The following is a 20,728-nucleotide window of genomic DNA, read 5'->3' on the forward strand; positions in this document are numbered from 1 at the left end:
GAGAGAGAGAGAGAGAGAGAGAGAGAGAGAGAGAGAGAGAGAGAGAGAGAGACGATGAGACCAGTTAAGTGAATTATAGAAATGATAAGATTTAGAAATGATGAAAAGTTGGAGAAGCCCAGGTTATTGTTAGTTCATGGGATTCCCCCAGGGATATAGAAGCCACCTGTTTACATGGAAAATTTGCCCTCTGAGATATTTTTCAGAGCAAAGAGGATAAGTGTTCACACTTAAAAGTTACCCTTCAAAACTATCAATCGTTTTTGTTAGCGAATTTACCATACTATAAGCATAATTGAGGAAGTTAAACTTTTAAGCCTCGTTGACCTTTGGGTGTTATTGGTGGAGAAGACTGTGGATTGTGTGCTTAAGATATGTTGATAAGAAGGGGGAAAATTTGCGCTCACTTTTCTTCCATCGAAGGTTCAGATAGCATTCGTTATACCTCCATCGAGTTGTCTAAGCTGTGCCTTATAAATCCTGGTGAACTGTTAAAACTGATGTAGTTTTGTGCTAGTTGCATCCCGTTAAGCATTTCTTGTCAGACTCAATGGTATGCATTACACGTGAGCGTGTATCTTATTAAATCTATATCCAGTTCTTGCTCCAGGCTGGTCACCCAAATGTGATCTTGTTTTTAATTGTGAAATGCCAATGAGTGGCGGTTCTGGAGGAAGCTCCCCTTTGGCTTGTTTTAAAGTGGATGATGTAAAAATGATTAACTGAAGAACCAAGAAAATATGTGAAACTACAAGGCTGGGAGCCAGTCTCCTAAGTTAGATCCCAATAAGCCCTTACAAATATGTGCTGTCATTGCAAAGCTCATTTTTCCAAGCTAGAGTCTAATGTTAGAGTCTAGCTAAGAACTTTTCTTTTTCTGTGTTTGCTCTCTGCAGAATCTGGGGGGTATTAAGATTGATGAAGGAATCAGAGCTTGAGCTTTGGGAGCCAATCGCACTTCTGGGCGATGACAAATCACGCCTTAGTTCCCTTCCTTTATTATATTTATCCTCTCTCTCTCTCCCTGCCTCCCTCCCTCTTTCTCCATCTCTCTCTTCCTCGTCTCTTTCCTTTCCCAAAGCATAACATGATAGGTTGGAATGGAAGCCCATAATTTTCACGAAGCATTCCCTATGTTAACCTTTGGATGGAAAACTGAAACAAAGTTATTGCTTTTGGGCCCTTTACCAGGAAGCTATGGTGGGGAAACCTCTCCTTCCTAGTCTTGGCTGGCATCAGACCTCTAGCTCATGTTCCAAAAGACAATTTACCATTTCATTCCAAGTGAAAACAATAAAGAATTTTCTGCAACCCAGATTTAGCATCATCATACATCTTGATTTTACTTTCTAAGTAATGGGGTCTTTCAGCTCTCAATCTAAACCACACCAAGCAGTCAGCCTGAACTGTCGAATCCATTCATGGCTATAAACTATCCTGGTAGTTTGTAAACTTCTCTGGCCACTGGCTTTCACAAAGAGAGCCATCTGAAGAACTTCAGTAAAATAGGGACTATTTAAGTTTTCTTTTTTTGCCATTTTTCTTGTGCATGTTTGCACCAGAGAAGAGAATACCAGGGCAGACATTTGGTGAGATTTCAGGAGGTGTCATAAGTTCTGTCTGTTTCTCTCCATCTTCCCTGTCACTGCCTAAGCCAAGCGATCACCTTCTCCCACTAGAATTTCACTAGACCCCCAGTGCTTTCATTCTGAACCTCCCTAGTTCATTTACTACCCAGCAGCTAGAATCATCTTTCAGAACAAAGATCTGTCATTTTCCCGCTGGAAAACTATCCAGTGATTTCCTAATTCACATAGATAGACTCACTAAAGCCAAATTCTTTATTATTGCCTCTGGATACTGCATGGTTTGCCCCTTCCCTATCTTTCCCCAGTTCATGGAACACAGCTGGCCAATTCCAAGGTCAGGTCCTTTGTAGATCCCAAATACTTGGCCTGAAGTGGGCTAGTCTCTTCTCTTTGCATGGCCCACTCCAGGGATCTTTAGATTTCAGATCAAAGATTCCCAGCTCAGCAAAGCCTTCTATGATCCCTCTATCTAATAAGCTCCCCTTCATTTTTATTCATTAGTACCCTATGCATTTTCTCCAGGTACTTGGTTGGTTTTCAAATTCTGTGCGTATTTTTAAAAATTTCCTAATTATGTCCTCTTTTTCCCTGGAGGTGGGGATCTGGTTTGCTTTATTCCCTGTTGTAAATCTCAGCTTTGGCATGGTGTCTGGTACAGAGGATGCATGGCCATGGTTCAAGTGTCTTGTAAATTAGGTACAGGCATTGTCCCATTTTACAAATGACGAAACTGAGGTACAGTGAAGTTAAATAATTTCTTCTGAGTCCCAGAGCTAGTAGGAGATAAAAACACAATTTGTTGAACATGAATTGAATGAATGAATGAATGTATCTTTATTCATCTAAGATGTGCCTTCTAGAGATAATAGTTTTAGAGATTAAAAAAGAAAATCTGAGAATGGGTCAGCTAAAAGAAAAAGTCATTAAATAGCACGTTTCCTTAGCTAAGGTGAAAGCTTTTCTCATCCTTTCATTCCCCCATCCCCAGCTGTTTAGCATATGTTTTTGTTTTGCAAACTTTTTTTTGGTTCCTAAAAACTCTCTGAATTCTGGGATCCTTGACAAAGCCTCACTGTTATGCCAGGTTGAAACTCAGTCACCCATATTTGCTCATTTTGCATCAGATTTACTGTCCAGCAGAGGCAAAACTGAGGTCACTGAGTTAAAACTAGACTCCTACTTTACAGCGTTATGTCTGGTGTAATGCTGAATTCAAAGATTTATTATTCAATGTTGATAGGCTGTGGAGAGACCATCATGTGATTTATTTACTGTCAGAACTAAATGGTCAAGTTTTTCAAGTGAAGGCTATTATTCCCCAAATAAGTTATCAGTTTAAAAAAGATTTTAGGCTGATTTTACTACACATTTTATAGTATTGATGTGTAAATCTGTGACTCTGGGCGTTACAGAAAAACTGTGGCACAAGACAAAAGTGGTGTTATAATCTCAACTCGGTAATGGTTTATGTGCAAGAAGATGGATATATATATACATAAAGTTATATATATACGATTTTGCTCCCAGTTGTAAAATGTGTCTCTGACCTCTATCCCTGTTATGTTTCCATGCAAACCATGGAATAATTACTTAAATATGAGTTTTTGAAGGCCAGTGCCGTCAGAACCTCCCTTTGTTTAAACTTTGAAGATTTTAGTTCAATTTCTTTCCTTTTAAAACTCAATTAGCTCCTTTTTCCTCTTTCTTTTGATATTGTTAATCTGTTGCCTCTTTATTCTTCACATGGAAATCATTGAACTACTGTGGATCACAAAAACCCCTTTCCTAACGGAAATTTCAAAAGGTTTCTTGTTGTAAGTAATGGAATTACTTATAAAATATATTCAGTGAAAGAAGGATGAATATATAAGCAGAAGAATAGCAGGAAAGCCCACGTTCTTGACGCAGACACCCAGTAGCCTTGGGTATCAGTAAGCAGCCCATTTTCACCTGTGTTCCTGGGTGGACACGGTACATGTCATGTGGGGAGCATGATGCTGAGTATTTGCACTTAAAGAGCCTTGATGAGTTGTATTATTTCCCTATTAATTCTTTAAATCAGAAGGAATGGCTTTGGAAGCTGTCCTTAAAGAAACCTGGAAGACAGGGTACCTTCTGCTGGTAGTAGAGTCCGGCCAACATGTGGACTGAGTAGCTGTTTTTATTTTCTGAACATCCCTGTAGGGTTTCCCAAGCCAGCCGTGGGCGCAGCCAGCGAGTCCTCAGTGCTGTCGTCAGAGGTGATGATGCACTGAAGAGATTCAGATGGCGGCTGTGGACCCTGCAGCCACGTGTTCAAGCGGCTTCTTCATCTGCTCTACAGCTAATGAATAGGACTGTGAAGAATTGGCTAAAACTGGATCCTCTGCGTTTAAAGAAGGAACCAAGATTGGTACTTCATTCACCATCCTGAGGCCATGCCATGTTTTTTTCTTAAAGGATTGATCTTTCTTTACAACATGTTTTAAGTTATCTTTGACCTTGAGAGACAACAGTGGGATATAGACATGTATGGAAGAGGCAAGTGGAGGGGAGGGAAGCCATTGAGTCCCAGATGGACCTGATCTCTAGGGTGAAGAGGAAAAATAAGAGCGTTTGGGAATCCCACAGGCATGGGGAGAGTGCCAAGAGGGAGACAGATATGTATGGCAGGGACTGGAGTCTGTTTTCTGGTTGCTTCTTGGTGCAGGCACGATTCAGAGAACCTTCCATCTTCAACTGCTCAGACATGCAGGCTAGGCAGCGTTTACCCTTCTGAACACTTGAGAAGATCATCTGGGTGTCATCTGTGACTGTTCCACCTGCCTCACCCTGACTGTCCAATCACAAATTCCTGGGGTTTCTACTGGACTCACATCTCTCAAATCCATTCATCTCTCTGCACCCACCGCTGCTACTTTCAGTAGCATCTTTCTAAGCAGTCTCACTGCCTCCATTTGTACCCTCTTTGGTCCATTCTTCACATGGCAGCTCAGTCTACCTTTCTGCACCTGATATGCCCCTCTGCTTGTTCAAACCCTTCAAAGGGGCCTCACTGCCCCCTGGATGTAGTTCAGTTTTCCCGCCAGAATCTGTGAGATTTCAAGATGACCATCTCCCACCTCCTTCCTTTCCTTCACCTTCTCTGGCCCCGCTAGATTATCTGTGGTTCCTGAATGCTCAGTGTTCTCTTTTGCATCTGGATCCTTCACTCTGCTTGGGATGTGCACTCACCGTTATCTAAATTTCCAGATCACCTTATTCCCCCAGCCAGGTCTGAACTAGGTGGACATACGGTGAACTCCGGAGCACCTTGTCTTTATTCCTGGCATTTGTAGAGATGATTATGTTTATTGGGTTAGTCCTTCATGACCTGTAAATGTCTTGAGAGCAGAGAGGCTGTTGCTCTTAGGTCCCCAGCTCCTAATGTTTGGTCGTTAAAGCAAGGACCAGGTCAATATCTGTTGTATAAAGTAATGAGTCAGATAGCTTTGTTTGGGGAAATGCCTCTAGTTAACAGTTGTATTATTGTTTTACTTCCTGCCTTTTTTCCCATTTGTCTTTACAGCATGAAGAATTCTGTAAAGAAGGCAGATTTTTAATTGTGTGAGCGAGTTTTGGACCACATTGACCACAGCTTGCCCTTTTTATTCCCTTAGTATGTCAAAGACTCAAATCTGGTTTTCCTGAGGCTCAGTGTCTCCCCTGACCTCAATGATTGAGACACCATTTTTTCCACAAGTAGAAGCAGGTTGTGATAGCTCTTGGTTAAGACTGGAGAATTGGTACTTCCCTGGTAGTCCAGTAAATTCCCTGGTAGTTAAGACTGTGTGCTCCCAATGCAGGGGGTGTGGGTTCGATCCCTGGTCAGGGAGCTAGATCCCGCATGCTGCAACTAAGACCCTGCGCAGCCGAAAAACAAACATACAGACAAACAAACAAAAAGACTGGAGACTTTTACAGGTCATGGGGCAAGCCATTAAAGTGCAAGTTTCACCTTAAAAAATGGAAATAATTTCCTTTTTTAGGACTAAGACAAAGGGGGAAGCTCAGAGTAGTGGAAGCCTTAGCAGTAGACCAGAGTTGACTCTGGAAGTGTCAGCTTCCATTTCTCTCTCCACTTGGCAGGTCCAGGAGCTCAATGACATCAGTTCCCTTTGCCCCAGACCTTGTAATGTGAGTCTTGAGATTTGTCTTGAGAAATGAGATTGGCCCCATACTTAGCCATCTGCCTACTGTGGAAGGAGGGCCCTCTGAAGGTCACTGCACTGGAGGCATCTCAGAGATTCATAGAAATATTTGGACTCAGTAGGTGCTCATTGACCGCCTACTGTGTCCATGCTCAGAGGAAATTGGGGCTCAGAGAACCTAAATTGCTTAGCTAGAAAATTATAGAACTTGGACTAGACTCTAGGTCTTCTTTCTGTTCATCCTCTGCTCCAATTTGCTATCGTCCACCCTCCAAGCTTCATAGTTATCCTTTTAATTTATGGTGGTACAGGATTACAGAGAAAAGGTGGACCTGGTTCTGCTCTGGGATGGCATTGCACCGTGACCCTGGGAAAGCTAAACTTCTCTGCTCTGATTCTCTTACCTTGGGAATGACGATGATACGGCTTGGTTCATAAGCTTATTGTGAAGATTAAATTAGATTTTGTATATAAAATCCCTAGTACACTGCCTGAAACCATCACAGATATTCTTTCCTCCTATGTTTAGAATGCCTAAAATCCACACTATTTAGCCATTTAGCTTCAGGCTCCTCATGTAAAATATGGCTACCCCTGAAAGCTTTGTGGTAATGGTGTATTATTTGCCCCTGCATATGTTTTATAGTAACTAATTTGGAGACCTCAGTCATCAGAGGGAAGAGAACATCTGTGTACCCATCTAGTCCAAGCCCTTAGTCTTTGTGTTTTTGCTTTCTACATAGATTAAAAAACTGAAATTCTATTAAGTGAAGAAAGTCAGACAAAGACAAATATTGTATGATATCGCTTATATGTGGAATCTAAAAAAGAGATACAAATGAACTTATTTACAAAACAGAAACAGACCCACAGACATAGAAAACAAACTTATGGTTACCAAAGGGGAAGGTGGGGGGAAGGGATAATTTAGGAGTTTGGGATTAAAATATATACACTACTGTATATAAAATAGGTAAACAACAAGGACCTGCTATATAGCACAGGGACCTATACTCAGTATCGTGTAATAACCTATAATGGAAAAGAACCTGAAAAAGAAAAGAATATGGGTGTATATATATATATATATATATAATATGGGAATATGAGTAATATATATATGTATAACTGAATCACTTTGCTGTACACTTGAAACTAACACACTGTAAATTAACTATAATTAAAAAAAAAACCCTGAAATTCTACTCCTAACATTTAGCTCAGCTTAACCACATGGAAGGAAAAAAATTTATCAGTGAGAGATTATTTTATTATTTGGAGAAATTTACAACGAATGCTGTACTTACTTCACATTTTAGCCTAGAGCTAAAAGTTTCTTTTGTACTTGAAAAGGAAAAAGAAAAAGAATGCTGATGAATGACAGACTCCAGGATCAAATACGCATATTCAAACCCAAGGGAAGTGTCTTCCACATTATACTGCTGCATGAGTATAATTTTCTTGAATGCTGGGAAGTATTCAAGGATAAGCAGTCAAACCATTCTCCTTATAGGACAACAATACAAGCAAACATTTGACATTTTAGAGCCTTTCAAATGAAAAATGACTGACTGAAGACTAGTTAGCTGCCCTAGAATCTAGCTGGTGAACATTTGCTTACCATTGTGTTCCTTTATGTGGCCCTTCCTCTCTCCCACTTCCTCCAAATACTTCTGTCACTTGCCTCTTCTTTGGAAATAAGCAGACCTTAGTCTTTCTGTGCTCTGCGTGGAATTCTCATTAAGTTTTCTGACACAAAGATTTAGATTAGAAATTAATAAGCTGATTTTCCCAAGAGTTATGTAAGAAGTTAAATAGCATAGGAGAGGGACATAAAGATGTACAGCTTTTGTTGTTTATTTAATTAGTATAACAAATATCTTTATGCTTATTGGAGGTTTGTGAATTTTCTCTCTTTAGGCTAAATATATGTTATTTCTCTAAACATGTTCATTGGTAGCTCACTATGACACCATATGCTGTAGAGAAGAATTCAGTATGTGGGACTCTATCTTGGGCACCATCCAATGGAATTTAGTTACTTCATGCTGATCACCAAGGTTTTGGTGTAATCCCCAAGAAATGTTTATAATCCCCAAGAAATGTCTAAATAATCAACCATGTCAAATGGTTGATTTTTGACTCTTTTTTTCCCCTACAAAAATGGTGGGTTTCTTTTGTAACTTAAACAATATTAAAGATCCAGTCTACTCATTTTTTTTCCTTAAGCTAAATTATGTTGTCTGATGCCATAATATGTTTTATATACATAAGACACTTAATATTTAGTTGTTGATGGGATAGTGGGCCTGGAGTTGATTTAGTGAGACTGATTAGGTAGGTTGTAAGGCATTTGCGTCCACCTCTACACCATGCAATGAACATAAAACATCATGAGGCTGGGGGCTTCCCTGGTGGCGCAGTGATTGAGAGTCCGCCTGCCAATGCAGGGGACACGGGTTCGTGCCCGGGTCCGGGAAGATCCCACATGCCGCGAAGCAGTTGGGCCCGTGAGCCATGGCCGCTGAGCCTGCGTGTCCGGAGCCTGTGCTCCGCAACGGGAGAGGCCACAACAGTGAGAGGCCGGGACTGGAGTCTGTGAGAGGCCTGCGTACTGCAAAAAAAAAAAACAAAAAAAAGAAAAAAAAACATCATGAGGCTGAGATGGCTGAGCTGGAGGTTTAATGTTTTGGTTGTATATAAAGGGAGGACATATTATGGGTCAAGGAGGTGAAGAATTTCGTAAGGCATTTGAAAAGTAAACAGTTGAAAAGGTTAAGAGTGTATCTGTTCTGATCTTGGGAGGTCAAGCCAGTAAACTTTACATCCACTCTTTGAAATGGCGTTTCTAGTCCTTCCTTGGCGTTGAAGGAGGTAGATTTTGCACGAAGGGTGGGACTGCTCATAAGCCATCACCAGACAGTCTATATTCCTAATGCATATAATTCAGAGACAGGAACAGGAGCGTGGATTGCCATTCCCAGCTCACACTGGGGATGGAGAGGAATGGTGCAGTGCATCTGTGGGCTCTGCCTTGGATAAAGAAGCTGAGGATGGGCTTAAGGGACCCAAAGAGACTGATGCTTGAGAAGGGGCAGGTCCAAAATAGAGACTCACGGGTGGCCGTGGACATGTTCCAGAATTCCGGTTTTCAGAATTTTAGACCAACCGTAATAACCTGTACTGTGGCACACTGTATTCCAGCTGCTGCTGACAAAAATGCCAGACTCTCTTTTGCATATTACAAAAGTTTTCGATTGCAACAGAAATGCCGTGTCTCTCCTCTAATTCGCTGCGTCCATCTTCATCGCTAACTTTAGTTACTTGGTTTTTCTCCTGCACCAATGTGCACACACGAATGTAGAGTCTTGGTCAATCTTTACGTTTAAAAAATAAACCTGCACGTGACAAAGCAGTCCACTGTGACCTTCTTGTTTTCATCTCCCATTTTCTAGAGCATTGTCTAGAAAGTAGACTAAAGCAGTAAACGTTTCCTGAGGGTGTAGTCTTTTTGCCAGCTGCAGTGTATGAGAGGCTATGATCCCAGGGTGTGTTAAGAAGATGGGAACTTCTTCTATCTTCAGTGCAGCGAGAAAGTCTACATAAAAACAAATTGGTATATTCCCGTGATGGCTGTAAGTATCCGTTGTGATTATTACATTTTAAGTGCCAAATGACTGTAAATGGTACCAAGTGGGGAGGGGTCCCCGAGACCTGGAGAAGGCTGTTGTGGAAGAGTTGATAATAGATAAGGGTCATGTTTCGGAAGGGAAGAGACGCCATTCTAGTCTAGCAAAAGCATGAAAACAAGGCATGAAGTGAGTTTGGGGAGTTACAGGCAGATCGAATTGGCCAATACAGGGACAAAAGAACCACTTAGAGAGACCTAGTCTGAATCCTTTATACAGATTATTACTGCAAAATAAATTGGACAAAGTGCTGATCTAGGACCTTAATTTTGAAGTATCGATTTATACTCTTGGAACATTATTAATAATGGGTAGCATTTACTGAGCGCTTACTATGGGCCAAGCATAGAACTAGGTGCTTTGAAGGTATTGATTCACCACTCTGGGACCTCATTTGATAAATAAGGCTACTGAGACAGAGTTAAGTATCTTTTCAAAGTCAAGGAGGTGATAAATGACAAGGGATTCATATCCAAGTGCACTGATTCCTGCCTTTGGGCTTTTCCCCAAGAGCCTGTAATAAAAATCTAAGGGAATAAAGTGTGGTGACCAAGGTCACTAGTGCCTGATGCTTCCGTTTGCAAGCTTTGGGAAGGTTACACAATCTATGCCTTAGTTTTCTTGTGTGCACCATGGGGATAGTAACACGGGTCCTGTCTCACAGGGTGGCCGTGAGGATTCAGTAGAATAACGAGATGTCAGAACATGCTCGGTAGGGGCTGGCTGCCATGAGAGAGTGGGGAGTGCTCAGCCCTAATCTTCCTGCAGGATGGAAGAAGCAATAGAGGCTCACAAATATGAACTGTTTGTTCAAGTACAAAGTTGGGATTAGAATGAAGCCCTCTTGTCTGTAAGAACAAGGGGTCTTGTCTCAACCCCTGCTAAATCAGGATGTGTGGTCATGCCAAAATGGCTGAGGATTGCTTTTGAAGTAATAAGAAAAAGACATTTTAAGGTCAATTCTGATGCCTGTGGATGAACAAATCATTTAATTTTGTGTAATAGGAAGATACGTGTGTGTTTGTGTGTACAGAGTGCTTGTTTTGTTTTGTTTCTAAATAGGCAACTAATTCTTCAGAAGTAGTCACTAATTCTTTACTTCTGTATTTTTAAATGTGTTTCCCTACATTAAAATAAAGATGGATTGAACTTTCAAATACTCACAAAATTTTATACACGATATATTGCTATTCCTAAACGACTTTTGTATGCTGAATTTATTCAACAACATACAAACAGTCTTGATGATTATCCGTTATCTCAAAATCCCTTTTTGATGGCCCTCCTTGATTTCAGAGACACCAAGAAATCAGGCTCCAGGGGCAAGGCCAGCCCCTCTGCTGGCCTGGCGACCCTACCCATCCAGTGGCAAGAGAGGGTTGGGCTGGAGGTGGGCAAAGCTGCTGAGGCTAAATATCTGACTTCCCTTGCAGCACAGGAGCAAGGGAGAGTGACCAGACTCCCATTCTAGATGCTGACTAAGTTCCATGCAGAGATCAGAATGTCAAGGGCTGCCCTGGCAAATGCCCAGGCCTTGGTACCAGTGTCTACTCAGGTGCATCATCTCTAGGATCTTACTCTCACTCTCTCCTCAGGGAGAAAAGGGTCACTTCCTCTCAGCACCCACCCTCTCTTCCTACTGCATCCCAAGGCTCTCATCCACTAAGCAGAATCAGAAGGGCAGTGCATGCATGGACTTCCCCTACCCCCATCCCAGCAATGTGGGTACAGATTTCCCCCTAACAGGGCCAGCTCCTTGAGTTTTCTGCCCTGTGTTCAAAAGGGCCCCATGCTCTGCTGTTGCCCTCTTGAAATTCCTAATCCTTTTTTTTTTTGGCTGCACCGCACAGCCTTTGGGATCTTAGTTCCTTACCAGGGATTGAACCCACGCCCCCTGCAGTGGAAGCTCCGAGTCTTAACCACTGGACCGCCAGGGAAGTCCCAATTTTTTTTTTTTTTTTGGCAGTACGCAGGCCTCTCACTGTTGTGGCCTCTCCCATTGCGGAGCACAGGCTCCGGACACGCAGGCTCAGCGGCCATGGCTCACGGGCCCAGCCGCTCCGCGGCACGTGGGATCTTCCCGGACCGGGGCACGAACCCGTGTCCCCTGCATCGGCAGGCAGACTCTCAACCACTGTGCCACCAGGGAAGCCCCCAATCATTTCTTAATAAGGGCCCTACATTTTCGGTTTGCTCCGGGGCCCACAGACTATGTAGCCAGCCAGTCCTGCCCCCTAACGTGCTCCTTGACTTTCGTATATTTACTTTCAAAGACAAGTTCAAGGATACAGTAGGTAAGAAAGGAGCAGACTGCTTCTGTTAATTTAAGGAGAAGTGGACTTGCTGGAATAAAAAGGTTTAAATCGTATCGAGGCTTTTTGATGTGCATGTTGCCAGATACTTTAAAGTACTTGTATCTATTTATTCTTGCAGCCAGGCAATGGATATTCTCACTCAAACCATTTTGCAAATGCATGGAGTGTAAGTGGTATCTTTTTGGTTTTTTTGTCTCTTTACCAGCAAGTTAGACTATGTTTCAAATTCTGTTACACCATTTGTGTTTCTTTGGTGAATAGCCTGTTGTCATCTTTTCCCAGCTTATATGCTAGTCTTAGTGTCTTTCAGGTGATTCGTATGAGTTCTTTGGAGAATAAAGACATTTGCCCCTTGTGATTTTTTTCCCCCAAAGGGTTGTTTGGCTTCAATTACATTTGTTGCTATTTGTTTATTTTTCTTATACAAAGTTTGAAATTTTTATATGGTTGAATGTCCTGATAATTTTCTTTGTACTTTCTTCTGTTGGTTTTAGGTTAATAGACTTATAACCTTCTAGAAATTTGATAAATATTTAGTTCTGTTTTCTTTTGAATTTATATCTTGTGAGTTTTATACTTTGATTTTTTGAGTAAGATGAGGATATGATTTAAAAAAAAATAGTACCTAGTTGTCCCAGTACCAGTTATTATTTCTTCCTTCTTCACAGATTTTCAGGGTTACTTTCCTGTCTTCACTGTTTATATACGAATTTATCTCTGGGCTCTCCATTCTGTTCCACTGGTATTTCTGATTTAATTGGTGTACCTTTATATGCCATAAATGGTATAGGACTGGTCCATTTCAAAATCCTTGCAAGTTTTGCACACATTTAATTATTACACCATTTATGGATATGATTGGATATTTCACCATATCCAAACGGTAAAATAAAAGCATAATAAACTTGCCTTCAAAAATATTGCAATATACAAAGGAACATTTTTAAAAAATCAGCATTGTTTCCTTCCTGTCAAATGCTGTAAATAAATGAAACCTTCTTTTAATGGCAAATACTGTGGTAAATCAAAGCACAGACTAATGAATTCAGATTAAGTTCTGTGGTCTTCAGACACTTGCCAGCCTTCAAAAGAAAGAGTAGGGCTTCCCTGGTGGCGCAGTGGTTGAGAGTCCGCCTGCTGATGCAGGGGACGCGAGTTCGTGCCCTGGTCCAGGAGGATCCTGCGTGCCGCGGAGCGGCTGGGCCCGTGAGCCATGGCCGCTGAGACTGCGCATCCAGAACCTGTGCTCCGCAACGGGAGAGGCCACAGCGGTGAGAGGCCCGTGAACCACAAAAAAAAAAAAAAGGAAGAAAAAAGAAAAAAAGAAAAAAGAAAGTAAAATGGGGACTTTTCAAAAAGAATAAAAAAAGCATCCCCTTTCTCTACCTCCAAATAATTTTATGTTCTGGTCTATTCTCAGGTATCTGTTTTTCTCTTAACCACTGTCAGATTTAAGTAGTTTTCCTATGGATTTAAAGTGTACAAGTGGCATTTCTTTTAAATGTTCAACATTCAGACTCTTTACTAAATCATTGTGTCATATTGATCTATGTTAAATTTATTTTTCTGGACTTGATTCTTTGTATTTTGAAAACTTGCTAGTTTTATAATTTGGATAAACTAAAAAGGCAAAGTCTGTGTTTACCTGATAGCTATTACCTTGTTCATTCAACAGGTCTGTATCGAGGGTCTACAAGCAGCTGGCACTGTGGGTAGCAGTGATCTCCACAGACAGAGTCCTTCTCTGGGGAGCCCTCAGGGCGCATTCTGGGAGGAGGGCAGTTGCTCCTGTCATACAGAGTCTCATGGGCCATAGTAGAGAGTTTGGGCTTAAGCCAGAACCCAATGGGAAACTGTTAGGGGGTTTAAACTGGGCTGGTGATACGATCTGGTGATGTGCCTATCACTGTCTATGACACCTCAAGAAGATGGGGAAGGAGGGGTAAAAAAGGCTGGGGGAAGAGAGGGCAAAATATTTAATTCCATCTCTTGACTGTAAAAGATAGAAATCTGGAGGCAGGCAAGATTATTCTGCCTGTCTCACACCATACATCCGAAAACATTTCCTTAGCTATCATCACACTGAGAAAAACAATACCATCACAAATGCCTGAAATGTTTACGTTTTATTTAAATAAGTGAAGGCCCTGTAAGTTGCATTCCACCGAAGTCTTTATGAACGTACTGCTATCATAAACATCCCCTAGAATTTCCATCGGGGTTCCACAAAATGTATTCGATTTTTAGGATGAGTATAATAATTTTACAAGAAGGTGAATGAAGAAGGGCCTGGAGTAGCGGAAGACATTGATGCACAGCTTGAAATGTCAGATCCCCGTCACCTGTTCTTCCTTCAGACAAAATGAAAGAGTCAGAATGTCCCTGTCACCTTCATGGATGAGGCAATGCCTTTGTTCTAGAAGAATTTGAGATGAGAATTCTAGGGAATTTTACAGTTATTAATCAAGTATCTGTACATCCAGAAAGAGAATGAAGTAAAGGAACAACAGCTATTCGTGGAGTATTTGATCTACTTTGGCTAAAAGGCAAAGCTGTTATATTTTCAAAAGAGAGGAGAGATTAGATCCTAAGTTGCTATATTCAAGAACTATTCCAGTTTCAGGCAAGATTTATTTTGCTTAACGTTTCTCGTTTTATAGAAGCCAGACCTTTCGCTTCACTGGCCCCTGCAAACCTTAAGTTAGGTTATGACCGCAATTTATATGATAAAAGGGCTATAAATGCAGAATTTAGGGAGAGCGATTTTTTTTTTAACGCATAAAGCTTTGAAAAATACAACACAGATTGTAGGTGGAAGCTGAATTAAACTTTTTAAAAGAAGAAAGACCTACCAAGTCATCTGTTCATTGCCCAGAGCAAATTAAACTATTTCACAGGGTCTGGAAGCCTTAGCAAATTTATCATGTGGCTATATATACAGCTTCTTATTTTTACTTGGTTGTGCTTTTTTAAAAGTTACAGTTCATCACTGTTAAAATAATTACTTTATGCTTATTCCACCTTTCACAGAGTCAGTCTTTTCACGTAGAAAAAATACCTTTAGGACAATCTTTTTTTTTCTTTCTTTTTTTTTTGGCTGCATCAAGTGGCCTGCAGGATCCTAGTTCCCGGACCAGGGATAGAAACCAGGCCCTTGCACTGAAAACGCAGAGTCCTAACCACTGGACTGCCAGGGAATTCCCAATTTTTTTTTCTTGAATTCTAAGTTTTATCTTTGTTAAGCATACATTTCTGCAGTTCCAACATTGATCACCAGGTGCAGCAGACAGACTCTTCCTTTGTTCCTTATTGGTTCACATAACAGAAATCCAGTAGCAGGGTGAGTGTCAGGACCTATTTGAACTGGTTTATGTCTTGGGGATGTTCTTACCTGATTTCTTTCTGTCTTTACGCTTTGCTGCATGCATCTTCATGGTAAGGTGGACGCTCCTTTTTGATACACTATGGTTGGTAACAACTCCTAGGGTTATAATCCAGAGAGAGAGAGCACCGTTTACCCACCATTGACAACTTTGGCCATTTAACTGCCCCTCTCTATCTGCCTAGTCAATCACTGGTCAGTGAGGATGGGTTCATGTTGATTGGCTTAGGACAGGCAGAGCTCCCTGCTGGAGACAGAGGTGAATTCACTGTCACCCAATCATGAGAGAGCTACACAGAGGAAGGGGGGTGGAATGGATTCAGGGTGGGGGCAGTCACTGCACTCAGTGTACTGCTTTGGCCTCTCCTCCCTTCCAGTTCTGATTTAGAAGTATTCTGGCTATCTGTGAAGTACTTTGTTGCTGCCATTCATATTTTCTCAGTTGCTTTGTGCTCAGAGATGCCTATTGGCAGGAATGGTTACCTCTCCTCCTATCAAATAGAATGGTGGCTTCCCACTGTGGTTCCAAGGGAACCTTCTCTCCCAAAGCAAGGAAGGTGGAAGAGATGTAGGAGGAGAATAATGACACTCTTAGGGTGCATGGCAGGTAATAAAATTGGGTCTTTCATTTGAGCACGAAGAAAGATCACACTGGACATGCAAGGTCAGAAGTCACACGCCCAAAGGGAAGACATGGCAGTGAAATAACCCAGGAAATTTTTATATATGTTTTATATATATATATATATATATAAAATTTCTTTTCAGTTCAGGAAGGAGGAAGTTGATTAACAACTCTAGGTCTTCCACATGACCTTTAACTTTTAGGGTCCTGGTTTGTGGTTGTAAAGTGGTTTTTAGTTTTGCTAGAGGGCTGGTAACTTTTTTTTTTTTTTTGCAGTACGCGGGCCTCTCACTGTTGTGGCCTCTCCCGTTGCGGAGCACAGGCTCCGGACACGCAGGCCCAGCGGCCATGGCTCACGGGCCCAGCCGCTCCGCGGCATGTGGGATCCTCCCGGACCGGGGCACAAACCCGCGTGCATCGGCAGGCGGACTCTCAACGACTGCGCCACCAGGGAAGCCCTAAGGGTTGGTAACTTTTTGAGTCAGGGAGGAATAGAGAATGTGGGAGTCGAAAGGGATCTTGAAGATGACCTCCTCCGATATTCCTCTCCCCGGTCTGATATGCTGCACTGATTGTTGCTGAAAAGTCTTGAGTGGCTTCAGGACCACCCAGCTAGTCAGGGAGTAAGTGTGGATCCGAGCTATGAATTCTGGTTTCTTCACTTAAGTGATTTCTTAACGGTATTTAGTGCCTTGTGTCTTCTCTGTGGCAGGAAAACCTGCTGTTGTAATCTTCTTTGCCAAGCAGGGCTGTTTGGATCTCTCTTAATTCCCTTTACAGAATTTTGACAATAGACTTCTGCTCATGACTTTCTAATAAATGGGCCGTGTGGGATGGAAAACATAATAAGATCCTAAGATTGTCTTATATTAAATAAGATTAAGATCTGAAATGTATAGCCCTTTTTTTCCCCTTTCACCGTTGGTAGACTTACTGCTTATGTGTGAAAGGAGGAGAGTCAATGCCTTTTAAGATTTATTATTCAGAATTTCCACGAATTTGGATAGATCATCACAGACAATTAAGGTAAACACAAGTAAACATGCTTTGTATAAAATCCCTAAAATCAATGAGTGGCTATAGGGTGCAAAGGTTTGTAATTGTCTGGGTTTGGGTCACCTAAAGCCACAAAATATTTCTGCCTGTTCCTTTACAACACTTTCTGTTGGAAGAAGAAGTTGGTATTTTCTCCACTCTTTCCCTGTCCTCCATGTCCTGCAGTAATGTAACCTCTGTCGCCGAGATGGCTTGATGATGGAATTGTGTTGGACATGGTGTCCGGCACATGAGATGTTGAATGAATGAGTGCGTGGATCAAGAAGAGGCACCTACGACTTTGTCACTTGAGCCTCCTGATGCCAGGAAACAAGCATGTGTCTTTGAATTTGCCCTCAGATCCTGCTGAAACAGCCTTGAACTTCAGAAAGAACCTTATCTTTCCCTGCCCATCTGGATTAAGCCAAGCACGGTCTTCTCATGATCTTTGGGACGTAGCAATCCTTCAGAACTTTGGAGGAAAATCATTGGTTCAAATTGTAGTGAGGCTGTTACTAGCATGAAACTGTCTTGTGAATGACTTACAGTATGATGGAAATTCCTGTGCTGACACACTACCCTTTAGCCTGTCCATGGTCTGATCCTCTCATTACTCTGCTCAGAAACCCAGCTGTGAAGCACCATCTGTCAGCAGCGGCAGCAGCATCCGTCTTAGTGTCAGCTGACATCTGTGTTAACTCTGGAGGAATTGCCTGAAGGCCGTTTTAGGTGGGTGTGACGCTCGGGGGGGTGGGGTGGGGGGGTGGGGGGGCGAGCAGGCTCCGCCTTGGTGCCTTTTGTGAAATACTGCCTGGCCTTTTCAACTTAAAACCACCCGTGATGGAGTGCCAAGTGCTTGCTTTTTCGCGTGCTGGAAGACTCTTTTAGGTCTTCTGCATTCCATGATACATTAAACCTTATGGCTAATCTTCCTTCTCCTCTCATAATACTGCCATGCAGTGAGACTTGAGTAAATGCTCAATGATAGACTCAGGGTAGGATTTTCTGCTTTCTGCTTCATTCTGCAGAAAATGGCGTTGGGGAATCTACTGGGTTGAATCTACTGGGTCCTTCCCGTCCCTTCCTGAAACATCAGAATGTGACGTTATTTGGAAATAGGGTCGTTGCAGGTGTAATTATTAAGATGAGGGCACACTGGAGTAGGGTGGGCCCTTCATTCCATAAGGCTGGCGTCCTTCCAAGAAGGGATACAGAGTCACATAAAAGGAAGATGGCCATTTGATGACAGGCAGAGGTTGGAGGTACGCTGCCACAAACCAAGGAATGCCAAGGATTGCTGACAACTGCCAGAAGCCAAGAGAGATTCTTGGCATGGAGGAGATTCTCTCTAGAGCCCTTGGAGGGAGCACGGCCCTGCTGGCACCTCGATTTCAGACTTCTAGCTTCCAAGACTGTGAGACAATACACTTCTCTTGTTTTAAGCCATCCAGGTAGTGGTAATTTGTTACAGCAGCCCTAGGAAGCTAATACAGAGTACTATACAGTGTGTCGCCACTGGGAATCTGTATGAATTTTGTTAAGCTCTGTTTTGCATGCTCAACACATAGCCATTATGTAAAGACTAACTTTTGGAGTAACATAGATATAACTGGTGCCCGTAAGGAAGGGATAATGCTTTTTAGGAAATATTACGAGAACAGGACTATTTCATTAGGAGTAAATTTCCAGTTTACTCAGTCAGTCCTTCAGTCTTATGCCAATTCATTCAACACACATGTACTGATTGACCATAATATGCCAAGCACAGTGCTTGCTTTGGAGAGTAGAGCAGTGAACAAAATAGGTATAGAATCTACCCTTGTGAAGTTGAGAATCCAGTGGAGAAGACAGACACGAGTTTGTTTATAATCAACCTACATATTTTTTAACATCATTATAAAAGAAAAAAGTCACGCTAAAAAGCGATGAAATTTTGTGAATCATTTAGTATTTGGGAATATCACTTAATGATCCTATTTAAAAACTTAAACCTACTGCATTTGTGTTCAATTCTATTTCTGTGTCTGTGTTTTATATCCTCACCCAGTATAGACGGTCTTGTTTTTTCTACTGCTGATCATAATCCTCCACATGCAGTAGGTTTAGCATGTAGTTGCTGAATTAAATTGAATTATTGGTTAAGAATAAAAGTAGGGAGGATGGTTAATAATAGCTAACATCTATTAAGTATCTATTATGTATATGCCTTATAGAATTGACCTCTTTTTTTTTTTTTTTTTTTGCGGTACGCGGGTCTCTCACTGCCGTGGCCTCTCCCGTTGCGGAGCACAGGCTCCGGACGCGCAGGCTCAGCGGCCATGGCTCACGGGCCCAGCCGCTCCTCGGCATGTGGGATCTTCCCGGACCAGGGCACGAACCCGTGTCCCCTGCATCGGCAGGCGGACTCTCAACCACTGCGCCACCAGGGAAGCCCTAGAGTTGACCTCATTTTATTCTCATAGGTGTTTCTATGAGTTTATATTTCCCAGGACACCACTTTACAGATGGAGAGACTGAGGGTCTCAGAAAGTAGAAAAACTTCCTCCACCTCAACCAGCTAGTTAGCGGCAAAGCCAAGGTGTGGGCCCGAGCAGTGGGCAGTCAGGCTCCACGCCCTGGGCCGTACCTCCGGCTTTAGTAACACTTGCAGCCATCCTGCTGCCTTCCATGGATTCGTTTAAGAGGACTGTGTCGGAATCATGTGCCTTCCTTCTTTTTCTTTTTACTAATCACAGACTCCGGGAGTAATGCAGAAAAGATTGGCTTTAATTCACATTTTTGTCTAAGAAAATCTTCTTTCCTCACCAAGGTAAAAAGAGCGTGACACTAGAATGTGGAATGATTGCTGATCACTTAAATCATTTCTATTTAATTCTTTCTCTCTTTAGCCTTTGGCTTATAAGCTAATGTCACTTAAATGACTAGATACCCTGCAGGGTCGTGTGTGGTTAAGCCCAGCCTTGCATTTCACGTCATGGTTTCACTTGTGTGGTGTGGGAGCGGGGAATTCCGCTCCTGTGCTGTCTGCCTTGAGGCCGAAGCTCTTGCCTTTCCTAGAGAGAATGTGGACCATCCCCAGGAAGAGGGCAAAGGGGACGTCCCCAGGCCTCTCCTGGCTGTCCAGCTCCAATCAAAGCCCCACGGGCTTTGGAAGAGCCAAGCTTTGTGCAGCAGGTGTGTGTTCGGGTCTCAAAGCCCTGTGCTGCTCCATTAGCGTCTGTGATGTGGGCTGGTTGGCAGCCCGTCCTGGAAGCTGCTGCAGGATTGTAAGTAAATGGCTCCAGAGGAGCTGCTGACTCAGCCGTGGGGTTGTCCCTGTTCCTCTCCTGGAAGAACTCTGTGTACTTTGTTCGCCTGCTCCAGCCGCAGCCCTCAGGATCTGATTTCAGCTGGAAACAAGCAGCTCTAGAAGTTTCAAAGTTAAAAACCACAAGTATTGAATCCAGCACTCTGTCATGGCAGCATCATTCACAGTAGCTACAAGGTGGAAACACCCCAAGTGGCCATCAATACGCCCCCCAAAGTGGTACATACACACAATGGAATATTATTCACCCATTAAAAGGAATGAAGTACTGATACAGGCTACAATCTGGATGAACCTTTGAAAACATGATGCGTACAAAAAGCCACACACAAAAGGATGAAGATTGTATGATTCCATTTATATGAAATCTCTAGAATAAGCTTATTTGTAGATATGGAAAGCAGGTTAGAGGTTACCAAGGGCTGGAGGACAGAGGAATGGGGAATTACTGGGTAATTGTACAGAATTTCTGTGTCAGGTCATGGAAAAGTTTGTAAACAGTAGTGGTGGGTGTACAACACTCTGAATGTAATGGATGCCACTGAATTGTACACGTAAAAAATAGTTAAGATGGCAAATTTTATGTTATATATGTTTTTAAAATAATGAAAAAAATG

General features: G+C 42.2%; 1 protein-coding gene across 3 annotated transcripts in view; it reads left to right on the forward strand.

Moving 5' to 3' along the window:
- FBXL7 (F-box and leucine rich repeat protein 7) overlaps window positions 1-20,728 on the forward strand; it is a 414,656-nt gene that overhangs the window by 83,429 nt on the left and 310,499 nt on the right. The window contains exon 1 of one of the 3 annotated variants that reach the window (XM_029218405.1): window positions 3,846-3,981. The exons of 1 other annotated variant lie outside the window; for it this stretch is intronic. The gene's annotated coding sequence lies outside the window, so the exon portion shown is untranslated. Of the gene's footprint in view, window positions 1-3,845; window positions 3,982-16,958; window positions 17,534-20,728 lie in introns of those variants that run through there. One more of the 3 variants, XM_029218404.1, reaches the window with a different exon arrangement.

Source organism: Monodon monoceros, unplaced genomic scaffold, assembly GCF_005190385.1.
Source record: "Monodon monoceros isolate NGI ecotype Baffin Bay Population unplaced genomic scaffold, NGI_Narwhal_1 Super_Scaffold_12, whole genome shotgun sequence".
In the NCBI taxonomy this organism is placed as follows: Eukaryota; Metazoa; Chordata; class Mammalia; order Artiodactyla; family Monodontidae; genus Monodon; species Monodon monoceros.